Genomic DNA, 17,814 nt, shown 5'->3' with positions numbered 1-17,814 from the left:
TGAAGGACTTTACTGGAGTTGCCGTAGGTGCCACACAGCGAGGTTGCTCGACTCGGGCCGAGCGCTTATATCAGGTATTGATTGCAGTTTGTCTACTTCAGTCGAGGCCGGACTAATCTCCTAACACGAGGGTCTCAGGGGCAAAGGTTTCAGTGTAAAGTTAAGTATTGGAAGGAACAAGAGTGATGGTGGCGGTGAGTGGAGAGAACTGAGCACGACGAGAGAACACGTGTAAGAACGGTAAAGTGTATCAAGAGGACTGGAAACACGACCGCCTTCAAACCCGGGGAGAAAGAGCGGGGAAATTCTGTGCGACAGTGAAATCTGAATCTGAAAATGTCTGTGTGTGAATGCAACATGCGCCGTGTGCGTCACCATGCTTTGCATTGTTTGGTTTTCTCTTGTTTTCCCCCAAAGACGGTTAATCCAAAACAGCAGCGATCAGCATTTGTTGAAACCATTACTACGTATTCCCAAGAAAGTGTGTTAAAGCAGACACCAAAACAATTAGTTATGACTCTTTCCGTCAAACACCTTTAGCTCACGCAGACGGATGAAGGTGCATGTGATTGTTAGTCTGCAAAGTTTGTGACTGTGTGCGTGTGCGAGGCAGCAAGACCCTTTATGTACATACTAAAGCATCCCCGATGCTTGTTAGATCTTGTCTCTCGGCGGCTGCTTGGCACAGTTCATATTAAATCACAATAATAGCAGATGAGCTCTCGCGCTGGAGAGACAAGCATCTATTTGAAACTGCACTTTATTACACTTTGTTCCTTTTAATCAAAAAAACTATGCGAAAAGATAACCCGGTTTTAAAAATCCCAGATAAACAGCAACGATTGCATCTTTAAATAATAAATGATCCCCTGCCTCTTACAGACGTGAATATAACTGAAAATAATTGAAGACAACAATGTCCTATAAGCGCACCGCACGAGCAGTGCTGATTCAGAATCCCTCACAACTTCAAACATTCAGTCATAAAGTATGGATATTGTGTAAAATAAAGAAAGGCGTGAATGTGTTTACAATTTTCTTCTAATTAAAGCTACAGGACGAGTTCTACCTGTGTTACAGTCGACGTGTGGGAGACTTCCCCAGAAAAAGGCACCACTGGCAAATTAGGCGAGGAAGACAAAACGAAACAAACAATAACACTCTAATATGATCTGCACTCAAGAAATAAATATTTCACAAGCTGTCTACATTTGACACATTTCACTTGAGAACAAAGGATTTCTAAACAACAAATTGGCCTTGAGATAGTAACCTTTTGGACCAAAATACGATGGCAACTTTCACTTCATGATTCCGTACGTTGGAACTCTGTCCTCGGCTCGTTTGGAATCTTTAAAATATACAGTGGTTTTTTTTTTGTTTGTTTTTTACCTCTTTTCAAAAGAAAAATTTCCCAAACGAAATCAATCTTGGCATCGATGAAAGTAAAAACAGATCAAAAGTGATTATGAAGCCAACAAACAGAAATGTAGCACAGGCCAAAGTCAGAACAATGGACGCGCTCTAACATTCTAACCATGATGCAAGAAAAAAGACATTTTACTGTATTATACCACGGGGACAATGGGGAATCAGGTAAGCACTGTGCTGATGAAGATGATGCTTTCCAGCGTCCCCACTGTGAAGCAGGCCAGCAGTGTGCTGTGTGTCTAAGAGGGATAAGGTGGCGTTTGATGATTAATCACTGGACATAATAAAGCTTCTCACCATGAGTGCACAGTCCAGCTGATTCTATGCTATGATTAGAGAAATAATCATTGGTAACAGTGCAGTCATGGTACACTCTAATGACATCTCCTGACTGGACCTCGCAGAGAAGATAATAAGAGCCGTCTTCAGAATGGACTCTGAGATTATTTCTTTAACTTCATGAAATGGGGCCACGGGCCTGGATGCTGCAGATTTGAGGATTAAGATAAGATGACCTTTCACATTATGACACCATGTATAAAAGATGAAGTTTACAGTCCCTCATCACATTAGACCTTAGCCTCTGTGAAGCCCCTTTGAACGACACAATGGCTCGTATACAACAGGCCTCGACCCCCTAGTGTGGGATTACTGTGCTTGTGTGTGTGCGTGCGTATGCATGTATGTGCGGCGGCGACGACGCGCACGGTCGCCTGTTTGGACAAGTGCTAATCGAGTGTTAAAGATGTGTGTTTCCTGTGAGACAAATAGAAAAGTAGATAAACAAACAAACAAACAACGTATATAATTCTCTCTGGTGCATCAAATGGATTTAGAAGCGACAGACTGTTAGTAGTTATTTTCTGTTTGACACGACGGAAATGTCAGCGTTAACTCCCGGTGTTGTCAGGACAGGTTGCTCTGCCCTGCTAGTGGGACAGTTGAGAGGAGAACGCCACAAAACACTTTTGCTTTCACACGTTTCAAAGATGTCACAAGTCTGCTATTGGATCTCAGCATCAAGCTACTCTGTCACATGGAAGGCAGAGTGTCACTGGTTTCAAATGCAAAGCAGAAAGTTTAAAACATGTTCTCAGATCAAGTGATATTACGTTGAAGAACCTCAGGAGTAATCCATCTGTCACTTACAAATCATTTGTTTCACTCTCAGAACTGAAGTCAAACGTTCTCACCCTGATGGCACAGTTGTTGTTGTTGTTGTTGTTGTTGTTGTTTGTTTTTGAGCTAAAAGTAAACTAAATCAACTGAATAACTTGATATTTCACTAAACTCTGGCTGTTTGTGAGAGTGAGTGAGTGACACATTTGGATCATGCACGTTCAGCAGAACTCACACACACTCTGCTGGGCGGCGCTGAACAGCTACAGGCTTTCACAGGTATCAAACTACTGGCCGACATCTCCGGGCGTCTTTGATGTGGGAGGCATTGCTTACCCCTATAACTTACAGCCCAGCTCTGCGGGGACTTATTTTTATAACCTCTATTATTTTCTATCATAAATATTCAAATCCAGATCTTAAATCCAGAGCTTAGTGAGGAGAATAGCCAAAAACAACATGCAGTTCTTCAGCTTCCCCCAGCTCCTGCTCTTCTATTGAAAATCATTACAAAGATTAATACAGAAATCACACAGAATGCTGCGAGAAGACTGTGGGATGCAGTGGAAATAATGCACTCGTGTGAAAGATTCTTGGTCAAGGATGTTGGGCTCTTTTGTTCTTTATTTGTCTGAGCGTTTTGACACATTCTGCATTTCCCTCTATTTCTCCTTGGCTGTGAATTAATATTTGCAGCTTGAATATTAATCCTGATTCAGGAGTGGATTAGTTTGCTATTGTTCCTTCTGTGCTGAGCCCGAAATAATGGCACTGACATGGAGAGGATATCTATACCTCTGTGCCCTGCAAACAAAGACCTCTGCACCCAGAGATAACACATGTCCCTGTTACACAGACTACCCCCCCCGTCTCCCCTTTCTCTTTCCCTCAAACCCTCAGTCTCCTCCCTCACCCCCCCACCCCCTGAAAAACTTTGCCATGGTAGATTTGCGAGGCAATCGTACCCTTAAACCGTGCCTCTTCCTCAGCTTATACCATGCATTTTCCAGAGTTTATCAAAGAATACAATGGGGTTATGCTTTCACCATTATTCTCCAGGCAAGAACAGTCATTTAAATGCACCACTTCCACTGAGGCAGGGCACAGCCCTGCTGTCTCACTGTGGAACAGAGAGAGATGAAAATGCGTTACAAAAACCGCACTGCATTACTTTGTTGACCTTTCCTGTTCTCATAGTTTACAAACAGCTGTGAAGCTCCTTCCTCTGGGCTCTTTGTACATCAGAAAGTAGGACTGATGGAGGCACGCCGTGCTTAAATGAAGGGCTCCGTCGCGGCTCACAAACACAACCTGACGAACACACATTCACTTTATCTCTGCCTCCAAAGCAGCTGCCAGAGTGAGAGAGGAAATGCATAGTGAAAGAGATATGATGGGATTCTTTCATGTCAGTGTATATTTCAACAAACACGGTCTGTTTAGCCACAAAAGAAAAAAATCTAAACGCAGGCACACATCAATACAAGCACCCGCACAGAGGAGCACGTTTAATTTGCTCATTGTAATAGCGTCTGCAACTCTTTTTCCTAAGTTAGTCTGTTTTCAGAATAATTGAAGCCCAGGTTGCACTTCTAAACACACACAATCTCAGCCTCTCAGTCTAAACTGAACTACAAGCTGATGCCACTAATCAGCACACACACACACACACACATGTTTCACCACGGTGTTGTGAAAGCAAACTGGAACATTGAGCTAAACTGTGCTTTAGATGCTGGTTCTACATGTGTGACCTGTGGCTGAATGCCAGGTGAATACTAACAGGGCACTGAGAGGAGGAGGAGGAGGAGGAGGAAGACACGGGAGGAAGAGGGAGATTAACAAGGGAGGAAGCAATGGAAGACATAGTAAAACACCACATAACAGGTGGACAGAAGCACACGGACTGGACCAGTCCTGCAAACCCGGTCAGACTGATGAGAGCGGGCAGCCATAGTGATGCCATTATGTTGTTAATCAATCCGTTGGTGTCTGCGCGTCTGGGTGGGCAGACATACACAGTCTGGAAGGGGTTAATGGGAAATCAATGAGGGGGATGTGCTTATGAGCAAGACATGGGGAAAAGAGGGACAAGGGGGGAGAGAGAGTGACGAGAGATAGAGGGGCGGGGAGGGGGAGATAGGAACATTGTTTCCTGTGATAGCAGTAGACTTCCCAGATGTTATCTGTCATTCAGTGAAACACTCTGGTGACCAGATGTTTAGGCTCAACGTGGTGGAGTGGGTATACACCCTGCTCAGGGATCAATACAGGTCAAGTGCATGGTAATATCCATCACTATTCCACACACACACACACACACACACATGACAGTGAAGACTTCAGTGAGCCGGAAGCTACGTGTGTTTCTATATTAAAATGATCGCACCCTTTATCATCATGGATGATATTGTATGTTTGGCGTCCATCGGCAAAATCCTCTCCTTACGTCCATCACAGGAAACAAAAGGCAGCGCGAGTCGGAAGGAAAGGTAGAATAAATGCAGCGAAAACCAGCCAGAGACATTTTCTGAAGGCCTGGGGGCATTTGGAGGGGTAGATAGGGGGTGGGAATGGGGGTACCGGGAGCAGGTCCCAGTGCAGTAAGGCTCTTTGTAGTTGGAGTAGTCTGAACTAGCCAGAGGCTCACGGTTCTAACCCTCACCGCTCTCATACGACTGTTTGGGGAAATGACACCACAGAGTAATAATTAATCAAGTAAATGCTGAACTGCTTTGATTTGGATTACATTAACATATTATCAATAATGTATTAATCAAACACAAATAAACACCTCTGCATAACAGAATACTTAACTAAGTCAATTTTACCCTTGGTTAAAAAACAACAACTTTGTTCAGTTTGAGCAACATAAGCACAGCCAGCTACACTGAAGCAGCAGGATCTCTGTGGCTGTGAAGGCAACAGTTCTTGGCACGTAAGCGTCTCTGTTCATTAAGTCCCTTCTTCATCACTGCCTCACCCTTTTCAAGTGCTTCCACCAAGGGGCAAAAAATTAGGAATTCATTTATTTATGCTTAACAAAGGCAGAAAGCATCATGCGGGGTAAATAAACACACCACTGATGAAGCACGGAGAAACACAATGCACATAATTTGTGCAAAGCTACTCATCGTTTGATTCCAAAAGTGGATCGAGGGAACGAGTTAGTCACTTTTATCATTTGCAGAGGAGTGGAATCAGCGCCGCTTTTGTATTTTCACTTAAACGCATGTTCTGTTTCTCTCAGATAAGTTGTGTTGTTTAAAAGCATCCGTTCTCACGTCACACTTCATGTTCATGGGGGGAACTTCATGCCCCGGGATTTTCTAAACACAATTCATCAAAGTGGAACGCCGTCTTTTCTTTTTTTTTCTCCGTTTTCCTCCTGCATTTCTAATCCTTTTTGCAGCAGATGAGAGATTTGCTGCTCAGACTCATTAAGATTAAAGCATTTCGCCAGAGTTCTTTAAGAATGCAAAGTTTCATGTGAGACCTCTCAGAGTTCAGAACAGAAGAGAATCCTGTCGACACGCTCGGTGCACTGGGGGCTGATCTTTGCCTATATTTCTATATTTGGTGTCAGTGATTGAGCGGTAGCATGTGAAATGGGTTTCCCTGCTGCATCATGGTGTAGCATTACGATCACTTTTCCATTCTTACCACCAGAAGGAGGTTGTGAGTTTGACTCCCCGTTTTGTCTTCATTTAGCTGCAAGTGAACATGTTAAAAACATCAACTTTGACGTTCCATCTGGTTTGAATGATTTTTTTTTTTTGTTCGCTAAGCAAAACCTGAAAAGAAATGTGTTGTCTTTTGTGAAGGGAAGCAATACACGCGACACTCATGCGACTGTAAACATGCAATTAACTAAAGGACATTTTAGGCTGTCAGGCTTCGGTTGGACAGACAATAGTTCATATTTATCTGGAAGAAATGGCGCTCTATTAGCTGAAAAAGAAATTATCATTGGATCTGACTGGGTGTTAGTCCTCTGCCTAAGGATTTTTAATATGAGCTTTTTTTGGCCTGAGAGTCAGTAGTCGTTTGGCTGCACTAAAGCTGGAGAAAGACTCAGATCCCATTGTCGGTAGAACACAGCTCCAGTCTCGGCACCTTTCCCAAACTTTCCTGCTCCAAGTGTCGCAATCTGGTTCCATTTTACAGCTGGCCTTGAGATTGTAACAGAGCTCCTTTCTCTCCCTCCTCAACCGCATATTTAATCCCTGTGCTTATGTCAAACTTAATTACAGGACCTTGTACGAAAAAATAACAAGTGAGCCTTGTAGGGGTGGGAGAGGAGGAAAGGGGAGTATTAAAAAAGGGAGAGAAAAGAGACAGGGGGAGAATGCTAAGAGGTGTGAAAGGGGGAAAAGGAACAACACAGACATTTAATCTGTACAGCCAGTATGATAAATGACCAAACAGAAAGCTTTCATTCTCAAGCATCTCTTTCTTGCTGACACGGGATCTGGTATATACTGTATATACATATGTATATACTGTATATACATATGTATATATACTATACTTGCAAAAAAATGCTCTAATAACTAAATATGAGAAATATATTAGTGATCTGTGCACTAAACTGTGGTGCAATTATAATCTGTCTGAGTTACAACTTAGCACATTCTCCTGCACCCTCACAAACCAAAAAGAAATAATCATTAGGCTAAGTCAGTCATCCAGTTTCCATGTGTGTGTGTGTGTGTGTGTGTGTTAGTGCACATAAAACTATTTACTCTGTAGAAGTGGAGCAGCCAGGGAGAGAGATGTTTAGTCTGTCAGTTTAAAACTATTACCTCAAACTCTGAAAATATGAGCTGAGCCTATCGTGCATCGACACAGAAAGACAGTGCTGTGAAGAACAAACCTTTGAAAAGTCTAAATCAATTTTTGGGGGAGTAACATAACAAACGCTTCACCGCGGTGAAGAAAAGGGGTCTCTCTTTTTTTAACAGTTTGAACAGCACGCAGTCATACAATCTTCATAAGGCAAAACAGCAAGAATGCAGTACACATGAAGTCTTTTGATGGGAAGAAGACACAGGGCTGCTCCTCAGAAAAGCACACAAAACAAACAGGAACACTACCATAGACACCTAATAACCCGCCCACCCCCTCCAGTCAGCCTACTGGCTGAAGACTTCCCAGGCTGGATGTAAGTGGCAGAGCAGTGGACCAGAGGAGGGAGAGAGGTTCCCATGCCACGGGTGCTGGAACTGGCGCGCCACCCGGAGGTATTTATAGCAGGCCAGCACTAAAGGGCCAGGAGAGAGGGCATGCTTGTTTTCCTTTCCATTCCCCAGGCACTTTCACCAGGCCTCACATGTGGGTGTTAAATATATACCCAAATACTGGGAGCAACATCAGGGGGAGCACAGGAGGCGGTGGGCTCCTCGGAATAGGAGTGGTTTGGTGGTTGGGGGCAGAAGGAGAGGGGAGAGAGAGAGAGAGAGAGTGAGACAGAGCAAGCGACTTTGGAGTTGGAAATAGATAAAATATGGGGAGCAGAGGTGGAAAGAAAGAAAGAAAGAAAGAAAGAAAGAAAGAAAGAAAGAAAGATCCAGCTGGACTGAGTTCATTTGCTGACTCCACAGTGGAAAGGCAGGTCCAGACAAAACAAGGGGGCATCTGCAGGGAACAAGTGGAGCAGTCCTGTTGTTGTGACCTTCTTAACATCAAATGATATCTGAATCCAAGAATTGGCCTTGCCTACATCCAGCTGCTTTCTTCTCTCTCTGTCTCTCTCTCTCTGTCTCTCTCTCTCTCTCTCTCTGTCTCTCTCTCTCTGTCTCTCTCTCTCTCTCTGTCTGTCTGTCTGTGCATGGGAATTCCAGAGTGACATTATTACTATGATGAAAACAGACCCTATAAATACTGAACACTGTGATGAATATAACAGCGATTATGGGAGCAGCGATAATTAGATCAGGAAAGAGAAAGAGATTCTCATTGAAGTTTGCAGTGTTTTTGTGTTTGGGAATTCCTTTCAACCTTGTGTCTTAATGTATGAAGAATTACAGAGGCAACAGTGGTGTGGTAATCATCATGGGTTTGGAGCGGGGCCTCTTGGGGCCTCTTCAGTGATCCTTTCTCCTGTTTCAGCTCTCTGTAAAAGCCACCCTGCTGTCTGCTTTTTTTAATGATGTTTTGGCCAACAAACAATTAATAGACTGCCCCACAGATAGCTGTTCAAAAATGAACGGGGCCTGTGGAGAGCTCATGAATGGGGCCATCAAACCTCTGCTGTCTTTCCACCCTGTTTTCTCATCAGGTTCTAGCCTCATCAGCAGTTCTCTAGCACACCCAGGTCCATCTTGGTGGATGTTTAAGTCCTAAGACTACAGCTTTAACAACACCCTGACCTGAGCCTCCGTCCAAATCCCAACTGTACAGCAGCTGATTGCGTCAGAAAGATTCCACAGCCGTGGGCTCTGTTTTTTTCATACTTGTGGGAAAATAGCAGTTCATGTTTCTTTGGATGCTTCACACATTCCTCACCCTGTCTTCACATCGCAGGGCCCCAGAGACTGGGCAGGGTCTAAGCCACTCAAGGGGAGGGGCTTGGCAGATAAGAGGTGTGGCTAAATGAAAATGGAAGGCAGTTTTTATTGTATATTTGGGGAATGAGTTGCTAGGTGACATGAACTCAAAGAGGCACTAATTACATTTCCCCGAGTTTGATGATGAGTATAACAGAACTCTGACAGAAATGTTCCAGCTCATTTACTCTCTCAGAGCACAGCTGGGAATTATAGATAAGAGAACATCTGGAAGTCACAAAAATACTTCTCCAGCGTTTAATCCAAAGTGATTCAAAAGTCACCACATCCTGCGATGAACAACATCCGAACGCTAACTCTCTGACAGCTCCAATATTTCAAATGTTGTCGTATGAAATGGCCACGTCTGAATGTAAGTTCAATCACTGTAGACCCTGCACGCTCAACCTCACCAGCCACTTTATTAGGTACACCTGGAATCAGCCAGTCACATGACAGCAACACAAGGCATTTAGGGAACATGATTTAAATGATTCTGAACACAGCGTTGAAGTTGGCGCCACGTGGGCCGGTCTGCTGAGATAAAAGTACGATTTTCATGCTCAATCATTTCTAATGTTTATAGATAATGCATCGAAGCAGTTTTCTAGATGAGTGGAGAATGACCAGACTGTTATTGCACAACAATAACTTAAATAACAACTTGTTACCATGGTGTTCAAAAACCATCTCAACAGCAGGAGCCACTTTATTAAGTGGCCGGTGACTGATACACTAATACACACACACACACACACACACACACACACAGGCAGAGTGCACTCTGCACATTCAAGTTTGGTCTCATCCAAGATTTCAAGACAAAGATAATTAGTTTTGATTCATGCACGCCTCAGTTTAGGATGAAGAGAACAGGACACAGAAGCAAAGCAATTAATTCTGATGCTGAAAACATTATTAATGGTAATGTTTAAATCATCAAAGCCCTGTCTGACAGAGACACAGCATCTGAACTCTGACAAGATGGAACTGATGAGTTCACATTCGCCAGTCAAGGTGAGGCACAGGGGAAAATGCAATTTCTCTCTCCATTGATTTTCATTGAGGTTTCTTGGAGAAGTCTGTGGTTGAGAGCAGCTTAAACCCGGGTACAGCCTCTAACATGTCTCCATGCCACTAATGCATCACGCTTTGGATCTTCTTCATCAGCAAAAGTGGTCGGCACGAGACAATCGTTTGGAGGCAGGTTTTCCCGAATCCAAGCATTTAGCACCAGCACCAGGACACGGGAAGTAAAGGACAGAAGAGCGCATATCATCAGTTAGAATTCATGAATGTTACGTTCCTAATGACTCATTGGTCCAGTGAATAGCCCCCCCGCCCTCCTCTCTCTGTACAGACTTCATACTGTAGCTTTGGGCAAAGGGATAAAGCTTCTCAAACTCCCACATATTCATTTACCCCCCACCATCACACCAATTGAACCGGGGAGTCTGGGGGAGCCACATTGATATTCACTTCACATCTCCATCCCCCAGCCACAACCATCCCCACTGGAAACATTATTTCATTACATATATTATGCATTCAGCATAAGGGAGTTGGTGAATGTGCAGATGTGTGTGTGTGTGTGAGCTCAGATGTTCCCTTCCATGTATACACGACTATGACAAGCCTGTTGTAAAAAAGAGTTTTAAAGAGAGTGTAAACAGATCCAGGGCCTCGGGGGTCCAGTGTTAATGGTACTTGGTTTACTTTGTGAGGGGGAAGACAAAATATTTATTTCATACTGTTTTGTGTCAACATCGTGTGATTTCGCTGTTTTAGCGCCGTAGCGGGATGACGTTTCCTGCCGCGCCGGCGTGCATTCTCTGAGGTCATTGGAGAATGTGCGGCCATATGTGAGCGCGTTCTGCGTCACGTGAGCAGCAACAGATAAAAGAAGACAGAGGGAAAAACAAAGAAAGATGAAGATAGATGAAGACAGACACATCGCTGCTCTCTGAGCTCTGGTCCAGATGTCACCGGAGCGTCTTCTTTTAAGTTCTCTTACATGTGCACAAGACACTCTTCTCTAATCTGGACTGGAATCAATTTGGAAAAGAAACAATTTCATCTGTGATTAAGCACTGCTCTGTCTCTGCTGTGGCACGCTGACCTTTCCACAAGTCTGTCTTGTGCTGCTAGGAGGGGCGGCCCAGATCATATGCTGGGCTAATTTGACTGATTGACGTCAGCAGGCAGGTCCTGAGAATGCCTTGTATTTGAACCCACATCCATTTGTCAGGACTCAAAACTGCATCTCTGTCTCTAAGTGGCACTACTCTCAGAAGTCCAGCTCAAAGCCTCGTTTCATATTTATCCAGAAAAGGAAGCACTCTGTCTTTGCAACTATCCGTGATGCATTCTCATTTGCGTGACATTATTAAATGTCGTCTTCCGACTTCAGGAGCAATCACAAATGTGATCTGTCTATTGTCCAAGCTTTTCTAAATCCCATGAACTTAAATAATAAACTTAAAAAATACAACCTTTCTGACCAAAGCGTGGCTTCACACCACTTGCACACACTAAGGCCCAACTACCTCCACTCAGCTCTTGTGCATCCAGTGATCCATGATCAATGTGAACATTCTGTCACTGTGTCTTCATCTCTACGGAGGATTAGTATATAATCTGCACATGTAGTATCATGGGATTGTGCGACATTAAAACACGGATGTCCCCACAGCTATGCAACGTTGCAAACCCAGAATGCTTTGAGAGGAGAGATCAGAAACAAAAGTGTTCACCGGAGATTTCACTTTGCCATATACACCCAGAGAAACGTTGCCTAAAGTGAGGCCTGGTACAGAGAAACATCACCTCGAGTTCAAGCGGATTCCTCTGCCCTTTTATTTGCTCTTGTTTGGCTGCAGGGGAAACGTGCTCCACTCTGACCTGGGGGCACTCATCCAATCAGCTCGCTATCTGCTGCAAGGGCCTCCATAATAGTGACATTTTTCCACCTCGTCAATAAAGTGGTGAAAGCCACCCTCCACCCGCTACTTGACCATTTAACTTCTTCCTGAAAAGGCCCTTTCTTTCTGTCTGTCTCTGTGTCTGGTTGAAATCAATAAAAGCAGAGCAAGAAAGAGGCCAATGCAGCAGCAGCAGCAGCAGCAGCAGCAGCAGCAGCAGCAGCAGCAGCAGCAGCAGCAGCAGCAGCATTAACTGGTGCTCGGTCTCCACTGCTGCACAAAGGCGATGCCGGGCAGAGAGGCATACATCTGAGCTGGCAGCTCCGCGCTTTGTCATTCATACAGCAGAGGGAAAACGGTGCTTGTCGTCACTATACTCTGAGGTCAAGGGAATTCTGAGAATGCTGCGTTATATAAATCCAGTCCTGCACGGTTAGAACACACACGCGTGCAGAGACGTGTCTGAAGGGTGACAATCGCCTGCAACACAACTCTCAAGTCTCTAATGATTATTGCTTAATATGAAAAATGTATCATCTGCATTCACACGCCGCCGCACGTCTGCAGCGATAGACGTAAGGGCATCAGAGTGAGAACAAAATGTCTTCCAATGAACGAGCGAGAGGAAGAAAATGAGCGAGTTGAGCTACATCTATGTGCCCGTGCTGAAATGAGTGCGGTGCTTTGTTTGGTTATGCTGTCTGAGCTGAAATTGATTTCTGTGAGAAGCGTGCACCAAAGAGCCCCCTGCATTCAGATGAAATAAATAACACACTCTCTTAGACATGGGAGGGTATTTGGGAGCGGGAACAGAAGGTGAAAGCTGGATGGGAACGAAACAAAGATGGATGAGGTCAAAATGAAAAAGCAGAGAGATAAAAAAAGAACAAAATGGCTGAAGGTGGGTTAGTGAATGGCATGTCTTTAGACTACTAACAGCACTGAAGAGCCAGAGAGGAGAGAGACAGACAGAGAGAGAGAGAGAGAGACAGCCTGCAAGACATCTGGAGTGGTGGAGGATAACTGCCACACACCACTCTCCCACCACAGACAACATGATGAGGGATTAAACTTCATTACAACATGTTATGGTAATGAATGGGCTGTGGCCAGCTCTGGATTCGTTTGAGTAATCACCGCTCTCTCTCTCTCTCCCCCTCTCTCTCTCTCTCTAGCGTATGTGTGAGTGACACTTTCTCGCAGAGTCACGTTTACGTGTATGTATGTGTGTGTGTGTGTGTGTGTTCAATCATGTGCAAAACGGAAGCGACGGCTGCAGCAAACGTAAAAGAGTGCAACAGTTAGGCAGCTACTGTTGTACGTATCATCTCCCCAGATTAGCTTTTCTCTCTTCCTTCAGACTAGATGAGCACGAGCGAGGCCCAGACTTTGTGGTTTGGGCCAGTGTCTGGGCATCGGGTCCAGGGTCGGTGCCAGAGAGCAGAGGGGTTTGGGGGGGGGGCGGGGCGACATACAAAGCCACACACCCCAGAGGGCTGAGGTTGACTCAGTGTCACAGAGGCTGTTTGGCCTTATGGCTGACAGATGTTAGTCTGGTTCAACAAGAGTTGTGACTCTGGAAAAAGTTATACTGCTCCTCAATTATCTCCTCTGTGTGAAGAAACATCTCATACATCATTGCTCGACATGACATAAACAAAGGCCCCTCCCTACATGACAAGACCATGGATAAACAACGCCACTGTTTGAGTTCCACGGCCTGTCACAAGCTCTCTCTCTTCAGTTTTATTCCGTCGACAGAGCAACATCAGCATGTTGTGGTTAGCGTGCGCCTTCTAATGTTGCTAATGAGCCCCACAGTGCAGTAATGTGGACTGGACTGGAGTCATTTCATTTACAGTGAGAGTCTCTGGGGGGAAGCAGGGATGAAGTTCTGTCTCCAGACTGCTCCTCGTTCCCCTGTGACTGTGCAACAGGGACATGCTGTGCACACTGCCAGCTTTCCCTGTATTTGCACATGCTGCGATCCATGAGGTGCGTGTGTGTGTGCGTGTGAAATAAGGACAACGTTTGACACATTTCCCACAGTTCACCGGGGCATCGCAGCAGAAAACGGCTGTTTTCCTGCTGAAGGACGAGAGCAACGGGAAACAACATGACAGTGGGTCATTAGAGCGGGATCGCCTGCGGCCTAGTAATTTATGCAAATGACGTTCTTGGCTAATGTGACAGGAGAGGGAGCCGTGGCCGTCGACATTTAACTTAAAGAAACTTCAGCTGTGGCATTACAGTGAACTGTGACAAAGACATGGAGACTCTGTGAGCTGTCTTCCTGGCGAGGCGGGCAGACAGACGGCCAATCAGATTTAGGACGGAGCTTGTGCTGGCGAATGGCACGGCATGCTGGCCCTGCCGTTGCCCCGCCTCCCCTCCTTTGCTGCACCGCAGCTGCCCAGAATGATTTTATAAACATTTTGCCAGTGGATCAATACCTGTATTGATCAACCATTGTGAGAGTGATCCGTCTAAAACCCAAAGCAGCCTAGTGCTCAGAGATGGGAGGAGCGTATCAGAGTGGCTGGAGAGAGGATGGAGAAGAGAGAGAGAGAGTCTGCAGCCACAGTGAAAGGGAGAAGAGCTGCAAGAGAAGAGACGAGAATCTGAGAGAAAAACACACCAAGAGCTGCAGGCAGGTGGACAGCCAGGTTTCGGACAATGCTGCCAGGCCACTGGGACTGGGGAGAAACCTATGGTAACTGCTTTCTCGTTAAGGGAGGGAGGGTTAGAGCGACTAATGAATACTGCATTAAGTATGCGGGTAAGTGACGGATGGATAAAGAGCGAGAAGAAATGTGTACGTGTGCATGAAAGGGGGCGATTCCCTTACCTGGCATTGCTGATACCTGCTCAACTTTGGCCTGCTATGTATCACCTAGGAACATTGTTGCTTGTGCATCCATGTGCATGAATGCGTGATATTCACGGGGGGGGGGGGGGTTTGGGCGATGCAGCTGATGGACATCTGAGATGTTGACCACAGAAAAGTAATGATGTATTAGTATTAGTGATTCTATTTTGCTTTTCAATTGTTTTGACCAGAGAAAAAGCTGGAATATCACAGATCGACACTTTGCCTCGGTGACTACGTGCAGAGAAGGCCCAGAACACACTGCTGTCACCAGTGGAATGGAATAGCCTGCATCCTGGATACAAACATCCCTGAGGATATAACACAGACAAAGTCCACTGTTTATTCAACACCGGTGTCAAACTCAATCATCAACGGTGACTCTGTGGATAAAGCTCATTTGGGGATTTTACATTTCTCGACACTTTCACTGAATTCACTGGATTTGATTTTTTTTTTGGAAGGTTTTCGCTCATTTGTTGACGTGACAACTGGACCGTTCAACACGAGCAGTGGATGTTCGAGTCAAGGCCCCGAGCAGCTCTGCATATGAGACGAGGAAGAGTGGGATCATCTCCCAATGCTGAAGGGAAATCAAGTTTCCATTGATTGATTCCAAACGTGACTTCTCTCTGCATAATCGTGGCTTTGAGGGAAGAACAAAGTGCTGAGAGGAGATCGTCACGATCATGAACTCACTTTGTCCTCAAGCTCCGGTTTAGGAACATTCTAAGGTTTAACGTGAAGTTGAATAAAACGAATGAACACTCACAAGAGCCACCTGCATCCAGTGTTGTTAATAAACTCTTAAAGAAATAAAATATAATTGTGTGGTGCACAGAATGAATCTCTATGTATGAGCGTACACTTATCCTTGTTTCTCACTGTCCACGATCACAGAGTAAGGACAGTATTTGACAGAATGTGTCTTAGGGACAGGGACGTCTACATCGACAGAGTTACTTGTACTGTTGAACAAGTAACGGTAACCGGGGAGACTCAAATGACAATTCAAGTGATAACAGGAAAACAAACGACACAGTAAAAGGCTGTTTGTGTCCAAACGTTTTCGTCATTAAAACCGACTGGAAAACTATATTGATTTCATCGACGGACTCTTTCTCGCCTCACTGGTCACTGGTTAATATAGTTACACTGACACACACACGAGAAGCCAGTCATGACAGCGCTGACGTGGATTAACAAACATGTCAACAATGTCTGATGATTTCTGAGAGTTATTAAGAAAAACCCCTAACACCTAAAACAATTTTGTGTTTTTGTGTTTGGAAAATAAACGACAATTTATTGTATGCATGTTATTGAAAACACATGGAGATTCATCAAAAGTTTCAGCGAATATATTATTCCCCCAAAAATGTCACAGATAAAGTCTGAAAATGAATATAAGTGCCAGACTCATCAGCCATGGTCTCATTAGCACCATCACTGTTTGTTTTATTATCTATATTCAGTGTAGTAAGCAGTAACAAAGGTCACCTTCTGTCGAGGAAAACATGATCAAAAGGCAACAGACTTTTATCAAATTTGGAATGTCTTTAACTCGTGTTGGTGCTCTCCTACTGTCTATATAGTCTATATTGTTAAATTGTACATTAATACTTTAGAATTGCCACCACAGCAGCGCTGAGACACTGGATCATCGCCTCGCGTGGTACCCTTGGATGTGTGCCAAACAATAAATTAGGATCTTCATTAGACACATCAAATCTAAATTACAATTCAATTAACAGGCCAGTCAACCTGAACTAATCAAGCAATTATGCTGTGTGTGTGTTCACAGAAAAGCTAACAAAAGCACACGAGTCCCATGGGGAAGCTGTAAAACACTACACAAGAGTAACCGAGCAAATGAGAGGGAAGAGGAGGATAAACGTGGCACATCACTATCCACTCCTGTCAGGAGTTTCATTGTGCAGTTACACAACATACAGTAGTTGTTCAAATAAATGAGTGTGATGATTTGGAGGTTTTCTATCACGTGGCTACATTTAGCAGCCGCGAATGAAGACGACCTGCAGACACAGTCACATCATGCTCAATCGTGTTCAAACAGTAAAGAGTCTTAGATGAAATTCCCTCGTCTGAGGTGAGAGCTCTGTGATGGCGCTGCTGAACGTACCTGAACACGGGCCACAGAGGCTGCGGTAGGCGGCGCAGGCTGTTCAACAACTCGTCTTTACACACAGCACGACGGAACCTGGGAGGGAGACAATCACACACGTGACATTAAAGCCTCACACTGTGGCTCTCCATCAGTGTGTATTTGCACATACAGTAAAAACACAAAATCCAGCATTAAAATATCACGTTTAAGTTTTACTGCGCAAAGGAGGTGGAACAGTTGAAGCTACATGCAAAGTCGCAGGATGGGAAATAAAAAGTACGTTTGGCAATCACCTGACGGAAACATCCCTCCCACATACAGTGAATAAGAGGCGGCGTGTGTGTGTGTGTGTGGACTGATGAGGAAACCACCGCAATCCTTCACTTTGTGCAAGAAGCAAATATTACAATAATAAATTGTGGAAGCAATGAAAGCAACGGAGCGCGGCCGTATATCTACAGCCACTGACACACCTTCTTATCCTTCTGTGATTACACAGACTTTGCACGACCTACTGCTTAACGTGGTGAACGAACCACCAATATCTGCCTTAGAGCATTTTGATTTTTAATTCACTTACATTTCCATGGAAACCCTGCTGTACTGGTGTCAATAAAAAAGAAATGATAATTCCATTCGTTTTAACCATATAATAAAATGTGGATTTTTTAATTGTTAACAATAAATATGAGTCCAGTGTAATACTTTTTATCCTTTCCAGCGTTCACACTCAAAGACCTGAGGCTGGATGGTGCACGAGTAAAAGCCATACGAGGTTACCCTTGTAACTGACTAATT

The 17,814-nt window shown here is 44.5% G+C and overlaps 2 protein-coding genes across 3 annotated transcripts in view; one reads left to right on the top strand and one right to left on the bottom strand.

Moving 5' to 3' along the window:
- Nucleotides 1-17,814, top strand: part of swap70a (switching B cell complex subunit SWAP70a) — a 924,354-nt gene that overhangs the window by 570,923 nt on the left and 335,617 nt on the right. The window lies entirely within an intron of this gene.
- The window catches only part of zfhx3b (zinc finger homeobox 3b), a 184,220-nt gene that overhangs the window by 136,004 nt on the left and 30,402 nt on the right, over nucleotides 1-17,814 (bottom strand). For both annotated transcript variants that reach the window (XM_044029743.1, XM_044029740.1), the window contains exon 3: nucleotides 17,032-17,109. The gene's annotated coding sequence lies outside the window, so the exon portion shown is untranslated. The remainder of the gene's footprint in view (nucleotides 1-17,031; nucleotides 17,110-17,814) is intronic.

This window comes from Solea senegalensis, linkage group LG7 (genome assembly GCF_019176455.1).
Source record: "Solea senegalensis isolate Sse05_10M linkage group LG7, IFAPA_SoseM_1, whole genome shotgun sequence".
NCBI lineage: Eukaryota > Metazoa > Chordata > Actinopteri > Pleuronectiformes > Soleidae > Solea > Solea senegalensis.
The sequence above is the reverse complement of the archived record's forward strand: the minus strand, read 5'-3'. Positions and strand labels throughout refer to the sequence as shown.